This window comes from Hyperolius riggenbachi, chromosome 6 (assembly GCF_040937935.1).
Source record: "Hyperolius riggenbachi isolate aHypRig1 chromosome 6, aHypRig1.pri, whole genome shotgun sequence".
In the NCBI taxonomy this organism is placed as follows: domain Eukaryota; kingdom Metazoa; phylum Chordata; class Amphibia; order Anura; family Hyperoliidae; genus Hyperolius; species Hyperolius riggenbachi.
Genome location: NC_090651.1, coordinates 287,768,541 through 287,786,541, shown reverse-complemented (window position 1 = coordinate 287,786,541; position 18,001 = coordinate 287,768,541). Strand labels below are relative to the sequence as shown.

The 18,001-nt window shown below is 44.9% G+C and overlaps 1 protein-coding gene across 2 annotated transcripts in view; it reads right to left on the bottom strand.

The window, feature by feature from the left end:
* Positions 1-18,001, bottom strand: part of OAF (out at first homolog) — a 94,139-nt gene that overhangs the window by 63,979 nt on the left and 12,159 nt on the right. The gene's annotated exons all lie outside the window — the stretch shown is intronic.

Genomic DNA, 18,001 nt, shown 5'->3' with positions numbered 1-18,001 from the left:
ACTTCCCTTTGTACTAAGACCAAATTGCACTCCTACTAGGCATCCTAAAACACAAAGCCTCTATATATTTGCTGCATACTACCCCTCCTCCTGTTCCCCCCCATTCCCTTTAGATTGTAAGCTCGCAAGGGCAGGGCTCTCTCCCCCTTTTGTGTCTTGGTAACCATTATACATTTTATTCATCATGTTAATTTTATCACTGTCATTACCAATTCGATAATTTGTATTTTGTATCATTCATTGTATTTTGTCACTAATTATGTATCTTGTATATTGGTGTACACCATTGTCCGTATTATCATGTACCTCATGTTTGTTTCTTACTTTGTACAGCGCCACGGAATATGTTGGCGCTTTATAAAACAATAATAATAATAAATAGCCGTTTTCGCGCTGCAGGGCCCCAGTGCAGTACAGATGTGTTGCTAGGCAACAGTCGAGCAACATGTTCTGTATCTATTAAGCAGGCAACCACCCCAGCAATGTTGGTATGGTTTCTGGGGTAAGGAGGTGGAACAATGGACTCATTCATCGGTTGTCACTAAAGGCAGCCATACACTGGTCGATTGCCACCAGATCAACCAGCAGATAGATCAGTCTGTGATCGAATCTGATCAAAGAGGGATCTATTGGCTGCCTACACTGCAAACAGATTTTGAATCGATTTCATTATGAAACCGATTCACAATCTGTGGAGCTGCCGCCCCCTGCTCTCTGCTGTCTCTACTCTCCTCTGGGCTTCAGCTTCACTTTACTTCCTGTCGGGGGAATTTTCAACAGTAGAGGGTGGACAGATCGACGGGATCGATCGGACGGAAATCGGTCAGTCAGCGTTTGCGCATCGATTTCACAGCAGATTCAATTACAGTGATCGAATCTGCTGTCTATCGGCGAGAAATCGAGTAAGTGTATGGGCACCTTTAGAGATCCGACATGCTGGCTCATTGTGTGACCACCTGTATACACGCTAGATTCTGGTCTTCAGTTTTTGAGATTAATGTGGCTTCTCGTTGCAAAGGAAGCTTTTCTCTATTTCCACCTCTGCTGGGAATACCAGACCTATTTATTGTATACAGGAGTCACTGTATTTATTGCTTATTTTCTTTTAAACAATACCAGTTGCCTGGTAGTCCTGCTGGTCTATTTGGCTGCAGTAGTGTTTGAGTCACACTAAAAACAAGCAAGCAACTAATCTTGTCAGTTCGGACAATGTCAGAAACACCTGATCTGAATATGCTTGTTCAGGGCCTATGGCTAAAAGTATTATGGTAGCCATACATCTAGCAATGTATGGGTAGATTCAACCAAGAGACAACTATTTCTCTGATCCAATCTGATAAGTAAGATCTGTCAGCTGCCCATAAACCGCAGGCCGATTCCAGATCAATTTCAGCATTAAAGATCGGAATTGGCCTTGTGCGCCACATACATCTGTCTTGCCCCCCTGACGCTCTCCCCTAATGCTAAAGGTTCCCCTGGTGCTCAGTGTAAAGTATGCATCACCTGTGCGCAGCCGGCGCTTGTCCCTTCTCTGCTTCTGGGATTCCTCCACTGCATACACGTGCGCCCCACATCAATTCCTAGTAAAGGCACGTGTGTGTGACGTCGGGGGTTTTCGCTGCGTTTGTCAAGAAATCGCACACTGTTCCCGCTGTGCACTCGATCGAGCAAGTCGGCCCAACATCATGCAGCATGAGCAAACGACCAATTTTCATCCCGAAATTGGCTCCATTGCCAGTCGGGCATGCACTTAGTGGCACCAATTTTCATCCAATTTGATTATATGAATCGAATTGGATAGTCCATCGGCCGCCAAGTCATCTGATGGCCACCTTTATTAAATATGGTTACCTTCATTTCCCTCTCTAGTTGTACAAACACACCATTGCAATAATGAGCTATAATGGCATAAGGATAGTAGAGCTGGCCATGACTTCCAGAAGCATATAAACATACAAAATAGCTGTGCTCATCCTACACAGACCATTTATAAGTAAGTAATCATGGTAGGCAGGAATGAGGGTACATTTACAGACAACCTGCATTATTACCATAGCATTTTTAAAAGCAGAAAAGTGAATGGCCAGTAAAGATGAGGCTGTGGGCCCAGCTATGCAGGTCACATTTACTCCAACTTTGCCCTAAGGGCCTGTTTCCACTACACACGGATTCTGGATGCAAAAAAACTGACTCCAATGAATGCCTATGGGCCCGTTTCCACAAAATGCTATTTTTCTGATGCAGACAAATTATGGATAGCATGTTGCAGATTTCTACATCAGATTCTGAATAATTGTCTATGGGCCCGTTTCCACTAATGTATTAATTGCATGGGAAACAATGCATGATGCAGGAATTTGCAAATCGCGTTTAGTGGAAACAGGCCCATAGGCTTTCATTGGAGTTTTTCTGCATCCAAAATTTGCGTGTAGTGGAAACAGGTGCTAAATAGCCACATCCAGAAATCTGGATGCAGAAAACTGATGCAGAACTAATGGAAATAGGCCTAGCGTTGCCACACTAACAGGGCTGCCAGCTGGACCACGGATGGGACCCATAGAACACCGAGGACCTTACAGTCTATGGGGGGGGGGGGGGGGGGGAGGGGGGGTCCTATTAATTGCTCTAAGATGCAACTTAAGCTAACAGATCTGCAGTGCTTGTTGTTGGAGCAAGCAACAATAGGCCTTCAATGCATGCCAGACCTCCCATCTCCAAACTTGGCCAAGAGAAAAAAAAAAGGTCTAGTTAAGATAGACTTTTCCTGTGTGTAGCTAGCTTTACGCTTTAATAGGATTGAGTTGGCAGACAGGATGGGAATGCTTACATTTGCTGCGCGGGTGAAAGAAAAAGGAGCACAAAAATGCTCATTAGAAAGAAGGAAAAAAATACACCTTGGTTTCCAACATTCTTGTGTTAGACTGTAACAGTTCAACAGCCAAATCACACTTGGCAACAAATTACAAGCCTTGCAGCAGTCAACAAACCTTGCTTAAACGTTTGTGTCTGTATCGAAAGGTCTGTGACGAAGATATAGCTAAAAGTGAGCTAACTGTTCCATTTCACCACTATTTATTCTTCTTGTCATTATACATTTAGGGTGCGTTTCCACTAATGCGGTGGGAAATCGCAGTGAATTCTCCGCGGACGAATTCGCATACAGGAGTGAAATCGCATGCGGTTGTATGCAAATTTTACCACGAATTCGCATACGATGTCGCATGGATGACGCTGTGTGCGAATTTAACCATGGCAGTGCCTGTGTGCTTTTTCATTGATTTCATGCGAAATCGTATGCGAATTCGCATGAAAATTCGCATACAAAAACGCCATGCGAATTCCCTATTAAATACATTGTATGCGAATCGCATGCGGTGTCCGAATTCGGATGGCTCTACTGTGCAGATGTTTCCTGCACAAGAAAACGCTCCGTTTTACTGACAAGTGGATACAGGCTCATTTACTTTTATTGGTTATGCGAATTTGCATGCGGGGAACGCATGCGAATTCGCGTTAGTGGAAACGCACCCTTACAGTAGAATCCCTTTATAGAAAACTCCAAGGGACCAAGCAAAGTAGTTTACTATAGCAGAAGTTTACTATATCAGAAATTGTCATACTCAAGCACATAAAGACTATAGTGCTGTATCTTAATTCAGTCAATAATTCAGTAAATCATTTTTCTTTTTAATGCTTCAGCAAGCGAGCACAGTGTCTAAACTAAATCAAAATGGACAGTGCTCAATATGCAGGGATTTACATGCAATAATCACAGCAATATGCATAGGAAGCATATTTCTACTACATATTTCTACTATGGCCTGATACAGAATACCGCAGAGGCAAAAAAACAAAACAAAAAACATTTACTATAACAGAAGTCCTATTATATCAGGGTTTACTCACATATACTTATAATTGTGCTTTGCTGGGACCTGGATATTTACTATACCCGAATGTTTACTATATCGTAGTTTACTATAACGAGATTATACTGTATATAGCAGTGGGGCAGCACGGTGGCGTAGTGGTTAGCTCTCTCGCCTTGCAGCGCTGGGTCCCTAGTTCGAATCCCAGCCAGGGCACTATCTGCAAAGAGTTTGTATGTTCTCTCCGTGTCTGCGTGGGTTTCCTCCGGGCACTCCGGTTTCCTCCCACATTCCAAAAACATACGGATAAGTTAATTGGCTCCCCCTAAAAATTGGCCCTAGACTACAGTACTTACACTACATAATATAGACATATGGCAATTGTAGGGATTAGATTGTGAGCTCCTTTGAGGGACAGTTAGTGACAAGATATATATATATACACTGTACAGTGCTGCTTAATATGTTGGCGCTATATAAATACTAAATAATAATAATAATATAGCTGGGACATTTTTGGCAGCACTTGACCAAGTATATCATGCTACTCATGTTCCTAAAGCTGCGTACACACAGGATAAAAAGGGCCCCAAACAATATTTTATGATTCTGAGGAAATTTGGTTACCTGGAGTCTGAGTCGGTGGTTTCAGTAAACTGAGGAGTCAGAGTTGGATGATTTTTGTACCGACTCCAAAGCCCTGCTTTGGGTGACAGCTTTTCCTGATCGATAAAAAGCTGAGCAACTCCTTTGTACACTGCACAGCTCACTCTATGCTGCGTTAGGCTAGGTAAAAGCATGAGATGTCGCACTGCAACACAAGCTGGTAAGGCCAAGGAGCAGCTGTACCCACATTATTATTTATATGGCACCGACATCTTCCACAGGGATTTTACAGAGTATATATGTAGTCATGTCACTAACTATCTCTTAGAGGAGCTCACACTCTAATGCCTACCATAGTTCTATGTCTGTCATAGTCTAGGGACACACCCACACACACTCTGTGCAGATATAGACCAGTCTGATTGGAACCACTACAATAAGATAACCATCGACAATTGTATTGGGCAATAAAAATGTAGCGTGCCCTTCAGAGCACACAATCTACTCTACCATAGTTACATATCATTATCACAGTCTAAGGCCAATCTGGGGGGGGGGGGGGGATCTGGGGAGGAAACCCACACAAACATGGGAGGAACAGGTAAGCTCCATGCAGGAAATGTCTTGGCAAAGATACAGGGGTGCAACTAAAGGGGGGCCCAGAGCTGTGGGGGCCCGGACTACTAACCTTCCCTTCCTCCGATACAGGGGACTGTACTTCAGATCAGTGGTTTTTGTGGCTACACTTGTTATGGGTGTGAAGATCATGATGGCCACACTTGACCGTTTTGAGATTGGCCCAAAGGCCATGAAGGCCACCAAGGGGAGGCAAGGGAAGGGTTGTGAACATTGAGGGGCCCCATCATAGTTTCTCTGGGGGGCCTCAAGAATTGTAGTTATGCCACTGCCCTAAATCCACTTCAAAGTAATGTACAATGGGAGACCGTGCATGTATAAATGTACACCCAAAATAAATCTGTACCCAGCATACAGGTGTACTCCTTTCATGACTCATCTAATGTACTGCAAATTCCATTGTTCATTCTGTTCCATTGAACATTGTTTACTGAAGCATAGCAAAGTTCTTTGATCATGCAACACAATCCAAGCCACAGCAAGACACCACAGCAAAGCCATTCTGTATACAAAACAGAGCAACAAAAAACAGTCAACAAGTAGAAAGACTTGTAGATTGACAAGAGGGGAAAAAAAAGCAATTTAGAGTAGGTATTATCAAATAAAGAGAAACAGCAGCAACAGAAGACATTTCCTTAAAAGGCTCGTACACACGCGGAACTATTATGCCCATCTATTGTCCAAACTTGGTCTGTTGGACAATAGTTGGGCAGTGTATGCGTAGCAAATGACTAGACAAGTGACTGATAACAGGCGGTTTGGCCAATCCAACTGGCAGATCAACTCACACGACTGTTGGGCTGATATTGTCCAGTTGGCCGCGTGGGTACAAGTTTTTTACAGGACTTGTATTTGTTGTGAACACGGCCGTATTGTGCAGTCTGTCATTCTGCTTGCGTGCGCGATATGTATACGAGTTGGTACCGTATATACTCGAGTATAAGCCGACCAGAGTATAAGCCGACCCCCTAACTTTTACCTAAAAAAGCAGGCAAAAATTATTGACTCGATTATAAGCCGAGGACAGGAATTGCAGAGGTTACGTATTAGGCATATGTTGATGAGCAGTGCCAAGTGGAAGAAAGTAGTAAATTCCTGGCAGATCTGGGCAAAAATCTGTTGCACCAACATTTATTGATTGTTACCTAAAATTGATTGGTAGTAACGATCAGACTGGATGGGGCTTCCACATTGATCAGGGGCAGTGCAGGAGCAGTGGAGGTTCCATGAGCCCCAATCCCTCCCCTGACAGAGCAGAGCGGTATGTGAGTGCTCCTGGCACAGTGTCACCCCTAAATGCCTGCCTGGAGATAAGAAAAATTGTGGCTTTGTGTGGACTGTCGCACTCCCTCCCTCCCCTGACAGTGCTGCAGTATCTAAGTGCATCTGAGTTCTCCCGACACACTGTCACCCCTATGTGCCTCTCTGGAAATTAGCACAACTGGAGCGGCTGTGTGTGTACTGTCCCCCCTGCACTGACAGAGCTGCGCGGTATGTAAGTTTTATCACCGGGCAGTTTTAGAGTAATTACTGTGTCCCCCTTCGTCGTCAGAGCAGAGCGTTATGTGAGTGCTCCCGGCATTTGCAGTATTTGCCACAGCGGAGGGGGCTTTGTTCACTCACCAGTCCATGCTGGGATCTCACCGGGGATTGCTCTAGCTTGTCTGACTTATCTCCATGACCCCTGCAGTGGCGCATGTGATGCGAGGCGCTGCTAGAGGGCGTCATAGAAATGAGTCAGACAAGCTAGAGAGCAAACCCTGGCGAGATACCGACATGGACTGGTGAGTGAATGAAGCCCCCTCCGCTGTGACAAATACTGCAAATGCCGGGAGCACTCACATAACGCTCTGCTCTGATGACGAAGGGGGACACAGTAATCACTCTAAAACTGCCCAGTAACACAACTTGCATACCGCGCAGCTCTGTCAGGGGAGGAGGGACAGTACACACACAGCCGCCCCACAGTTCTGCTCATTTCCAGAGAGGCACATAGGGATGACAGTGTCGGGAGCACTCAAATACCGCGCCGGTCTATCGGGGGGAGGAGGGGGACAGTGCACACTTTTCCACGTGGCTCGAGTATAAGCCGACACCCCCACTTTTGAGCAACATTTTTTGTCCAAAAAAGTCGGCTTATACTCGAAGATATACAGTAGTTTAGTTGCTTTGGCCATGTGTAAAATACAGGTCATCGCAAAAGGTTTAACGTGCAGTTGGTCATGTTGTTGAGTTGGTCATACACTTTGTTGGACGTGTGTACGAACATTAACAGATCATGCAATAAATGCTCTACTGCTGTATGCCCATTATCAGAACATCCATGTTTGCCCAATTTATAAGTAGACAGGGCCAGGTTCAGCACCAGGCACTCTAGGTGCCAGTATCCAAAGAGGCGGTTGTCATGAGGTCGCTCATCATCCTAGAGCCGTGTTGATGTTACTGCTCTCAGAGCATAGAAAGGTGGATGAGCAGTTCCATCCAGCACACCCATCAATCCAGGGGGAGGTGACATCAGTGCAGCTCCAGGATAGTGAGTGGAGAGAGGTGATGGCTAGGCAGCCCGGGTGAACCTGCTTTTGTGTCAGGATTTGCAGGTTCAGCATGCCAGAACTTTTGTGCTTGTGGGCTGTCAAGATGCAAATCCTGCCCTGTAAGTAGATATAACTGACATATAAGCTTTTTCTTTAATGAACTATCTGTACATGCACACCTTCAAATTCTGTCACTTGACTAGACCCCTCAGGTGGTAGTTCAATGCTTGATGCTATACAAAGTGTCACTAGCCGGTAGGCAGGCAGTGTGGCACACAACAGAGTGGGCAGGATGAGAAGGAGAATATGCCCTCAGCTGATCACTTAGAGGAGCAGTGAGGCTGCTGTACACATGCTGGATTCTTGATGGTGGCCAGTAGGGGGCCTAGCATATGTACAATAGATAGATTTGCAAAGTTTTTATTTGCTGTGATCACATCCTACTTTAGCACATGATCATGACTACCATCCCTACTCTTAAAAGACCACTTTAGCGGAAAAAGTAAGCTGAGAACAGACAGGTTTTGAACTAGTCCATACCCTCATGGTGAATTCTCAGTGTTTTCAAAAGCATTTCCTGAATGGCAGTTGCTAAGTCTAACTGCCAAAACAGTGTTCAAGCGAGTAGGGAGGCTGGCTTGTCTCTTACAGTATTAGCTGTTAAACTGGCATTCAGGAAATGCTTCTGAAAACAAAGAAAACCCTGAGAATCCCCCATAAGGAGGTGGGCATGTTATTTCCAGCCACAGCAATGCGTGAGAGGCTTTATATACAGTATCTCCTGACTTTGGTGGCTTAAATACACTAGAAGTGGCTTGTGTTTGAAATTCTAAAAGAAAACCTAGTGTTATGCATAAATAGGTGGGGTTAGAGCTCACAGAAGGCCATTAAGTGTCATAAGAAAATCTCTAATGACACTTTGTACTATGATCCAGGCATATGTATTGCTGCTCAGTAATGTAGTCCTTGCTCAGAAATGAAGTCTCTCTTGCAACAGTAAAAATAAACGGTATTCCTCTTACAGAACAAGATACTAGAAAAGTCAAACAGTGGCTGCGGACAACACAGAGGACTGTGCACCTAAACAAGAGCCACAGACAGACAATCCAGGGAGTTTGGCAGGTGCCACGTATTCTCTCAGAGCACTGGAATATGATCACAGGGCAGGAACACAGAGAAGACACTGTGCAAAAGGGACATCGCAGTGTGAAACCAACCCAGATTTATTGTGATCTGCAGAACAAAGCACTACTGATGAAGAGGGGGCATGTTCTTTCTGCATCCATCACTTGATATTGCATTTTTTTTTTAATATAATGAAGTTACTGAACGAACAGGAAATTTCAACTGCACAAACCAACAAGAACCCAATCTAGTGACAAATAAAAAGGCAATCCCTTAGAGAAGCATTGCTCAGCATTATTATAGCATGTACAGTACTCCTTTATGAACGATGATGTTTGCCCAGGACTCCCAATCTTTAATAATATCCTATATCCCTGAAAATAACACCTACCCAAAAAATAAGCCGTAGTGTGATTTTTTTTTTCTTTCAGGATCTTTGAGAATGCGCAAAATATAAGCCCTGGTTCATAAAATAAGTCAATGTAAATAGTGCCGACCCAGCTATGATATACCATATTTCCCCCTGTATAAGACACACTTGTTCTCCCCCAAAAAACAAGGCAGGCAGGGAATCCCCAATTTACGAACGCCCGCCCATAAGAACCGCCACCACTTCGGGGATTCCCTTCCTGTGTGTGCCTGCTCCCCTGCATGCCTCCGCTCCCTCCACTGTGCGTCTGCAAACCCCTTGCGTCTCTGCCCCCTCCCCATGTAAGTGTGGAAGTAATCGGGCAGCTGGCTTATCTAGTCCATGTGCCCACAGGGATTGCAGACCTTCTCCTCCATGCTGCTGGCTCTAGTTATAGGCATATACTGATGAGGCGATCAGTACAAGCCCTTCACAAGAGCCAGCCGCACAGGGAGGATGAGGTCTGCAGAGGAAAAAAAGGGGGGGGGGGGGGTGAGCGAAGCAGAGACGCAGGGGGACGGGCAGATTGCAGAGATGCAGGTGAGCAGACCTGAGGGACAGAAGGGAAACCATGAGGGACAAAAGGGGACACATGAGGGACAGAAGGGAACACATGAAGGACAAATAAGGGACACAGGAAGACACATAAGGGACACAGGAATACACATAAGTGACACAGAAGGTCACCGTTTGGGGGAGAAGATGTACAAGACGCTCCTGGAATGTGGACGCACCAGGTTTAGTACACTGTATATATTTTACCTGGTTTTTGCCCACTAAACCTAGGTGCGTCTTACATTCCAGAGCGTCTTATACGGCGGGCAATATGTTAAAATGAGAAATCAATTGGCACCAAGGAAAGAAGACAAGACCCAAAACAAATCAAGCACTGTGTCGCATACAGTGATACATACAGTCAATGAAAAGTATGCTTCACTGTACTGTTAAAGCCGGCATTATGCGGTAATCACCCTGCATGCAGAACATTAGGATACCACACTGTCAAAACGCACTGCAACAGCCATACTGTGTACGTTGCATTCATTTTGTTCTATGCTATAATTCGGCCATTACAAGGCAGCACAATAGCTGACTGTGAACCTGCCCTAAGGATTGGCAAGTGCCAGGCTCTCTGTAAATGTAGATTGTTGTACATGGAAAAAGGAAGAACAAACTAGAGGGATATGGAGGCTGCCATATTTATTTCCTTTTAGGCCTCTTTACCACCAGGACGTTGCGTTTTGAGGTCGCATAACGTGCTCCTAACGCAACGCCTGGTGGTGTTGTAGGAGGGCGCTACCAAGAGCCGCGTTATGCAGCTCTTGGTGCGCCTTTTTTATGCTATCGGAATGCGGAGACCACGTGATCCGCATCACGTGGTCCCGCCGGCCAATCGCCGCACATAGCGGCCGCTCCAGGAAGTAAACACTGCACGTCACTGAGTGCAGTAAATATTAATTAGCCATGTGGCTGGCCGCGGAGGAGGAGGAGAGACCTCCTCCTCCAACATTACTAAGCATGTGCAAACAGTCTAACGTGGCTTAGCCGCGCATAACACACAGCATGCAGCACTTTGTTTTAACGTGCTGCGTTACAATGTAACGCAACGTGGGCACTGTGAACAGCCCATTGATTTTTTATTGCTGTGCGGTGGGCTGCGTTACAGGCTGCACTAACGTGCGCCTGTAACGTCTTACTGTGAAAGCAGCCTTAATCACTTAATGACCACAGTGGTAACCCCTCCCCCCCTAAAGACCAGGCTAATTATTACTAAAATGGCCACTGCAGCTTTAAGGCCAAGCTGCAGGGCTGCACAACACAGTACACGACTGATTCCCCCCTCCCCCCCCTTTTCCCCCCACCAACAGAGCTCTCTGCCGGCTCCAGGACCTGACGCCAATTGGCGTTAGGCGGTCCTGGGGCTGCCTCTGCGGCGTGGAACGGTCTTCGAGTAGTTAAACAATACCAGTTGCCTGGCAGTCCTGCTGATACTCTTCATTTAATACTTTTCGCCCTGAACAAGCATGTGCAGCACAGGTGTTTCTGATACTTTTGTCAGATCTGACAAGATTAGCTGCATGCATGTTTCTGGTGTTATTCAGACACTGAATAACACCAGAAACAAGAGCCAAAGAGATCAGCTCTTTTTGATTAAATCAACTCTTGATTCAAGGTATTCAAGGTCTACGAATCAATCAATCAATATTTACTTCTATCTACGATCATTTTTATGGAAAATCCTTGTACAGTACTATATTTTACAGGGGATCCCTCTACTGTCCTATTGCAGCTGTACAGCGATCCCAGACAAAAATCACTGAAATTCCCCCCGGGGTTTCCTGTTGGTTATGACACTGTTGTTATAATGACTCACCAGGAAACCCCGGTAGATAACTCACTGAGTAAAGGTTCGTATACACGTCTGATAAAGATCGTTCGTTACGAACGATTCGTGACGTTTACACGATATTCAAATTAGACCGAAAAGATCGTTCGTAATGAACGATTGTGTACACACGTGAACGATAGAAGTATAAAGTACTGAACGACTAACGATAAAAAAATGCGTGCGCAAACGGAAGTGACGTTATGACAGGCAATAAGAACATGCGTACTACTCCACAGATAATCATTATCGGACGATCTTTGTGCACACTGCAACGATTGAACGATTAACTTTCAAAAAAACCAGCCGGGTTGGATCGGTCGGATTGAACGATAACGGTCGTTATCGTCCAAAAAAACGATCGTTGGAAAATTTGGAACGCACGATTATCGGTCCGATTGTCGTTATCGTTCGTTCTCGAACGCTCGTTATCGTACGTGTGTACTCAGCTTTAGACACAGATATGTGAACAGCTGCAATACTAATGAGTAAGGATACATTATGTAATTTAAAGGACAACTGAAGTGAAAAGAATATGGAGGCTGCCATATTTATTTCCTGTCAAACAATACAAGTTGCCTGGCAGGCCTGCTTATCTATTTAACACCAGAAACTAGCATGCAGCTAATCTGGTCAGAACTGACAAGTCAGAAACACCTGATATGCTGCATGCTTGTTCAGGGGCTATGGCTAAAAGTATTAGGGCCCGTTTCCACTAGAGCGAATCCGCATGCGTTGTCTGCATGCGGATTCGCATAACCAATACAAGTGGATGAGACTGTTTCCACTTGTCAGTTTTTTGGTGCGTTTTTCTGTGCAGGATTTTTCTGCACGGTAGGGCCTGCAGAATTCGCCTGCGTGTGGAATGCAGGCGATTCGCAGGCAATGTATTTAATAGGGGAAATCGCACATGCGTTTTTTGCCGCGATTTCGCGTGCGAATTCGCACTAAAACTAATGTACATTGAGCCAGGCAGTGACATGGTTAAAATCGCTGATAGCCTGCCTATGCGAAATCGCGGCAAAAATCGCATGCAGAATCGCATCCGCATGCAATTTTGTCAGCGGTGGAATCCCAGCGATTCGCACCGCACTAGTGGAAACGGGCCCTACGAGGCAGTGGATCAGCAGGACGGTCAAGCAACTGGTATTGCTTGAGGCTGCTTGCACACCAAGACGTTACAGGCGCACGTTAGTGCGCCTGTAACGCTCCCCCAACGCACAGCAATGTAACACAAGTGGGCTGTTCACACAGCCCACGTTGCGTTACATGTAACGCTGCACGTTCTGTGCAAAGTGCAGCATGCTACGGCGTTGGAGCGGCTATAGCCGCGTTAGACTGTTTGCACATGCGCAGTGGGGGCGGAGAGGAGGCGGGGAGAGCCAGCTACAGTAGCCGCGCACATGGCTACTTAATATTCACTACACTGGCGGGCGCTGATTGGCCGGCGGGACCACATGATGCGGAGTGTCTCGCTCCGCATCACGTGGTCCCGCTGGCCAATCAGCGCCACTCTGGGAGACATTATAGGACTCGAGCCGCCTAACGCGGCTCACTCTACCGTCGGCTCTTGCAGCACCATACGTTGTGTTAGGTGCACGTTATGCGACCTTAACGTGCCACCTAATGCAACGTCTTGGTGTGCAAGTAGCCTAAAAGGAAATAAAATATGTCAGCCTCCATATCCCTCTCACTTCAGTTGTCCTTTAATTGCATTTCAAAACACATTTTTTCCTATTGTTACTTTAAAATCTACTAGAACTTTTTTTTTTTCCCCTCTTAAATGCCCTTGACTTGTTCTCACTCTATCTCTAACATACAGGAGAAAAAAGGTGAAACTAACATATGAAATAAAAGGTGAAACTAATATATGAGAGTCATTACATGCAAGACGAGATATTTCAAGCCTTTATTTGCTATAATTTCACTGATTATGGCTTACAGCTTATGAAACCCCAAAATTCAAGCTCAGACCATTAGAATATTGTGAAAAGGTTCAACATTCTAGGCTCAAAGTGTGAGACGCTAATCAGCTAAATAATTCAAAACATCTATCCTATTTTATATTAGTTTCACCTTGCAAGTTGAATTACTGAAATAGAATGGACTGTTGCATGATATACAAATGTTTCACCTGTACCTAGGAAATTTGATGATGATAACATGTATTGGGGCTTTGGCACCATTAACTTTAATGTAGAATGCCCAATTCAGTCTGAAAACCGGCCAGACAATTTTTTGATATTCAGATTACCCCCTAAAGACAGCAAGAGCAGAAACTAGTCGGGATGAGAGCAGGCAGTGTTTATGTACCTTATTAAAGGATACCACAGCGCAACATAAAAATAAAAACATGTTTAGTGGGTTCTCCTCATGCCCACCGCTACCCCTGTTCTCCTCTGTCTCCCTTCAGTACAGCCTACCACCCCCCAAACTTTCTAACTGGTCGGGGTAGTCGCAGCCGACTGCGCAGGTGGTGCTGGCCGACGCACATCCTTGTTCGCACGACTGCGGCCAGGATCGCTCTGCGCAGGCGCACTATGTAGTTGTCACAACTACGTATCGTGCCTGCATAGAAAGCTCCTGGCCATGCAAACAAGGAGGTGCGTTGTTGGGCAGCGCCTGCGCAGTCAGTCGTGACTACCCCATCCAGGAAGTAAGTTCAGGGGTCGGGGAGTGTCGGTAGGCTGTGCCGGAGGTGAATGGGGGGGGGGGGGGGAGCGGTGGGCATGAGGAGAGCCCAATAAACATGCCTGCTTCCCCCATTTTTAATTTTATGTTTTGCTAAGGTATCCTTTAAGTGGATGGAATTCTGAGTACCACATGGAGTGGGAAGTGATTTTAACCTGGGAGGTTCTCAAGCAGCTTAGGAGCCTCAGCTTTGCATTTACAGGTGGATATTGCCACTACATAAGAGACGCCTGAGTGCATTATTTTGATGCTAAGGAAGACTCCCTGCTTGTATGTGAGCCTGCGCAGCACCATAGTAATAGCTTTATAACAAATCAAAACAACCCTGCTACTAAATGCCTGCCCAGCCAGTATTTTTGCCTTACATTTCAAAACTATATTACTATTTGTATTCAGTTACAACTTAATACTTTAGAGCGATAAATGCGCTTATTTACTATAGTGGGGACAAATCTAGTGATGCATTTTTGTACAAGACTCAGAATAGAATGAGATGGATATGATCAGGCATGCTGATAGGGAATTAGATATGGTTTGCACAGACCAGGAAGTAGTTAATAAGGGGCCTCTTGTATGGCGTGTGTCCTGGGACCAGTCTGAGTAACAGCATGTGAATGGGAAGAAAAGGGGAAGATGCATACTGCAGCCAAAGGAGAATCGGTCTCGATTTACTAAATTTAAGGCTGCATACCGCTGGAGAGGCAGCGAATCCCATAGCAGTGCATGGTATGGCTTCTGGGATTCATCTGCATACCAACAGACCAGGAAGTGCCGCCACGCATCTGGGTGCGGCGGCTAGTGGAAACGTAGCCTAACCCTATTCTCACACAGAACCCTTCCCCCTGACCCCTAATCCTCCCCTTCCCCACACAAAAACACTCTTCCTGACGCCTAACCCTTAATACACATCCCCCCCCCCCATTAAGACCCAGAGCCCTCCTTTCCTTGGGTAAGTACCTGTTTTTTTTGTTGTTGTTTGTTTGTTTTTCAGACTTACTTTAACCCTCCCCCCCCCCCACCGCACAAACACCATCCCTGATGAAAAAAGCTAAATATCCGGCGCCCGAACTATGCCGAAAGACCCCACAAAAAGAAAACAAAAACAAACCGCAAAGTAAATATCAGATGCCCAAATTTCCCCTTTGGTGCCAGCTTGCTGATAATTCCTATGCAATGCAGTGGCTGGATAGCATGCATCCGAATCCCTATAACCGCGCATGGCACGTCTATAGCAATTTGGCAGTGGCTTCACAACACAGGTGCTGTTTCTGATTAGAAAATGGACACAACAGCCAGTGGAAATAGGGCTTTAAAGTATGTTCACCAGTTTATATGCCCACTCATACAAATGATCATTTCCAATCACACTTCAGCTGGTCAATCGAAAAAGGAAATTTGATCGTTAGTGAGCACCCTTACACTGCAGAGCAAATGTCATTTAGAGCGCTTGATTCTTAAAGTGGACCTGAACCGTTGCACAAGACAGAAGGAAAACAGAGACATGCACCCTGTATATATTTAGAGAGTTTAGCCTGTCTAAAGCCACCTCATCTTTGACTAACCACAACTGTAATTTGATCTCTCAGCTGTGTCAGCTCAGGAATCTCCTCTGCAGCTAATATGTACAGAGGATGTTAATGTGTGCTTCCATGACAGCAGGAAGTAGACACACTGTAGATTTATTGCAGGATTTGTATCAGCTGTAAAAAATAAATAAATACAAAAAAAAGTTTTTCTAGGTTAGTATGTTGTTACTTATCTTTTACAACAGAGAAGTTCAGGTCTGCTCTAACCCTTATGGTGACAAAAAATAAACATAGCCTAGTTCTTTTTTTTTCAGTTCTCCTACTGGATGATATGCATAAGAGTTTGTGAATTGTTCCGGGAAGAAACATACAGTCAGGTCCATAGCTATTGGAACATCGACACAATTCTAACAATTTTGGCTCTATACACAACCACAATGGATTTAAAATGAAACGAAGATGATGTGCTTTAACTGCAGACTATCAGCTTTAATTTGAGTGCATTTACATCCAAATCAGGTGAACAGTGTAGGAATTACAGTTTGCATATGTGCCTCCTACTTGTTAAAGCGGACCCAAATCAATTTTTAATTCAAAATATTTAGTTGCACCACTCTGACACATACAAAGATAAATAAACACTCCTTCAAGCCAATGTGCATTTCAGTGCATGCGTTTCACCCTTTTCTTTTCATAACCAGAGTAATACAGGTGGCAGCCATTAGCAATTCCTCCTTTGCCGGGCACCACCTACTCCAGCATTTTGCCGGATTCTGTCCCGGCAATATGAAAGGAAGGGAGGGGTTCCTCCAATAAATGTAAAATATTTTATATTTGTCATCATGCAGATGAAAAAAGGCTGCTATTTATTATTATAATTTAGAAAATAGATTTTATTTCTGAAATCTTGTATTTTTAATTTGGGTCCACTTTAAGGGCTGGTGCACACCAAGCGGCTCTTTCAGCGTTTCTGCAGCCGTTTGCGGCTGCGGATACGCTTGGTCAATGTATCTCAATGGGGTGGTTCACACCAGAGCGGGAGGCGTTTTGCAGAAACGCATACTCCCGGGGTGAGGCATTTTTTGGATTGCGGATGCGTTTCTGCCTCAATGTTAAGTATAGGAAAAACGCAAACCGCACTGAAAAACGCCTGTTCAGAGCGGTTTTGCCAGCGTTTTTGTTACAGAAGCTGTTCAGTAACAGCTTTACTGTAACAATATATGAAATCTACTACACCAAAACCGCTACACAAAACCGCAAAACGCTAGCTGAAACGCTACAGAAAAATAAGAAAAAGCGTTTCAAAATCTGCTAGCATTTTGCGGATCTGCTAGCGGGTTTTGGTGTGCACCAGGCCTTAGGGACCAAAAATAATGGGACAATTGGCTTCTTAGCTGTTCCATGGCCAGGTGTGTGTTATTCCCTCATTATCACAATTACAATGAGCAAAGTTGATTTCAAGTGTGCCATTTGCATTTGGAATATGTTGCTGTCAACTCTCAAGAGAAGATCCAAAAAGCTGTAACTTTCATTTCATTTAAAATCCATTGTGGTTGTGTATGGATCCAAAAATGTTAGAATTGTGTCAATGTCCCAATATTTATGGACCGACTATGGCCTCAATTCACTAAGATCATGCTGGAGATAATAAGGCAAGAGAAAACTTACCTCACACAGTGAGTTAGCTTATCTCTTCATTCCTTACGTTACCTCCTCTGTAGTTAATTTACCTCCTCTGTAGTTATTTTCACACGCAGTTAATTAACAGCCTGTCTTTAACTCTGGAGTTATTTTAAGGATTGGAGAGTTAACTTAAAGACAGAAGAGTTAACTTTAGGATTGCCTGAGGTAAAAGGTTTCCTGAATACTACATGCCTTATCACCATGGTAACAACTCTAGAAGAGTTATTAAAGACAAGCTTAGTGAATTGAGGCCTTTATCCGTTAACTTAAAGTGTATCTGGGATGGTAGACTGGCCCTTATTTATATTTACCTGGGGCTTACTCCAAACCCATGAGCACCATAGCTTTCTTTGCTGTCCTGTTTGGCCCCTCTGTTCTGGCGCTACGACTCCCGGTAATCTGGTCAGTTGCTGCCAGTCATGGGCTTGTGTGCGCATCGGTTGTGCTTCTGTCCCCTGGAGCAGAATGCACCAGGCCGCAGGGTGCGCACGTGGCCAAGCCGTGCAAGCGCAGAAACCCGTGAAATGGAGAGGCAT